Raw genomic sequence first — 2,500 nt, 5'->3', positions numbered from 1 at the left:
CTTATAGAGAGAAGTGAGAAATGCCCTGAGTGCACACACCGGTGTCTGACCATAGAATACATCTAAATAATGCCTCTAGAAAAGAGGTATGCATGTGTGTCTCAGTGGCCTAATGGATAATGCACTGGCCTCCTAAACCAGGGATTGTGGGTTCGAGTCCCATCTGAGGTGATAACAAAATTCCTCCCCCTTTCTTTTCCAGTAAATTAGGTAGATTTATTACATGCTTCCTCTCAGAAGTTTATGAGGGATTAGTTACTTTGAAACGGTCCCATTTTACTTGTGTACACTTCACAGTCATGTTAGTGTTCTGAAACTGCAAAGTATATTTTTAAATGCCTATTTTTGTGAGATGCATTTTCGACCGGCCAGAACATATTCCTTTGGAAAAAATGATTTGAATTGGATTGGTGTGAATCTTGTTTCTAGAGGTGGTGACAGGCTTTCAGCTACTTGAATAGGTCAAGCCAGGATTCATAAAACGTATACAACCTATGTGAGTGTGAAAAATTAGCATATGCAGGAAGGAGCAGTTTGTACTGCTTTCAAAACAGATTCACTCCACGTCTGGAAACGTCCAGAGCTATGTAGAGCATACAAATGAGCTTTAAACTCATGAGGAAAGAGGTTTGCATGCAAAAAGGAAAACAAAAGCATATCGTACTCATAAAATTCTCAATATATAGATTCCAAAAAAGTGCTTCCAGCGAAAAGAGCTGAAAGAACACTATGGAATGTAAACCTGAATACCTTTCAATAATATGTTCTCCATCCATGCATACCACCTACATGATAAAAATCATCTCAGGTGAACGGATGACCGCGTGGCCTAATGGATAAGGCGTCTGACTTCGGATCAGAAGTTTGAGGGATCGAGTCCATTCGTGGCCGTTTTTGGCCAATGTTCACACAATCTGCTTTACATTCAGAGTGGAAAAAGTATTTTCCAATACTCTTGTAGTCCTCACTTTCTCATTACTAATAATTAATAAAGTGGAGTACATACTGTAAACTCATTCAGGTTGCATCTTCAGTCTAACTACTTGTGCATTTTAGTGGCATTAAAAAGTGATTCTATGCCGACGCACTGAATATGTAATAGGTTTGCAGAATTTTGACGTGACAGAATGGGTTTTTAGCTTAAGTGTGTGTAGAAGAACTGCAAGGTGTGTGCCTATGTGTGCATAGAGTGCTACATGTGTAAAGTCTGTATGATTTGGGCAGTTAAAGTGCTGATTTTGCCTCCGAGTAAGAAAAGTACTACAAAAAATGCATAAAGGATCAGCACATTGGCTGCCTTTGCTGATGCCCCCGTTGCCTAATTTGTAGTGCAATGGTTAAGTTGCAGAGTGTGGTTGAACTTGGCTAGGAGACTTGGTGCCTCTTTCCGTGTCCTGCTGATGATAAGTATGGCTTGATACCATTTTCTAAGCCCAGTATATTGAGAAAAGAAGTAAGTGAAGAAAAAGCGTGGAGTCGAAAGTGGTTCTCCAATTTCTCTCCACTTGCTAAAATTGCAAAGTCTCCATTATAGCATAGAAGAGAGCGTTAAAGTCGGGGATGGAAGAGGATGAAAATGGGAAGTTTACTTATAGAGAGAAGTGAGAAATGCCCTGTGTGCACACACCGGTGTCTGACCATAGAATACATTTAAATAATGCCTCTAGGATATGCATGTGTGCCTCAGTGGCCTAATGGATAAGGCACTGGCCTCCTAAGCCAGGGATTGTGAGTCCGAGTCCCATCTGAGGTGATAACAAAAATCCTCCCTCTATCTTTTCCAGAAAATTAGGTAGATTTATTACATGCTTCCTCTCAGAAGTTTATGAGGGATTAGTTACTTTGAAACGGTCCCATTTTACTTGTGTACACTTCACAGTCATGTTAGTGTTCTGAAACTGCAAAGTATATTTTTAAATGCCTATTTTTGTGAGATGCATTTTCGACCGGCCAGAACATATTCCTTTGGAAAAAATGATTTGAATTGGATTGGTGTGCATCTTGTTTCTAGAGGTGGTGACAGGCTTTCAGCTACTTGAATAGGTCAAGCCAGGATTCATAAAACGTATACAACCTATGTGAGTGTGAAAAATTAGCATATGCAGGATGGAGCAATTTGTCCTACTTTCAAAACAGTTTCACTCCACGTCTGCAAACGTCCAGAGCTATGTAGAGAATACAAATGAGCTTTAAACTCATGAGGAAAGAGGTTTGTATGCAAAAAGGAAAACAAAAGCATATCGTACTCATAAAATACTCAATATATAGATTCCAAAAAAGTGCTTCCAGCGAAAAGAGCTGAAAGAACACTATGGGATGTAAACCTGAATACCTTTCAATAATATGTTCTCCATCCATGCATACCACCTACATGATAAAAATCATCTCATGTGAACGGATGACCGCGTGGCCTAATGGATAAGACGTCTGACTTCGGATCAGAAGATTGCGGGTTCGATTCCCTTCGTGGTCATTTTTGGCCAATGGTCACACAATCTGC

Source organism: Triturus cristatus, chromosome 4_1, assembly GCF_964204655.1.
Source record: "Triturus cristatus chromosome 4_1, aTriCri1.1, whole genome shotgun sequence".
NCBI classification, from domain to species: Eukaryota; Metazoa; Chordata; class Amphibia; order Caudata; family Salamandridae; genus Triturus; species Triturus cristatus.
This window is presented reverse-complemented; position numbering follows the sequence as displayed.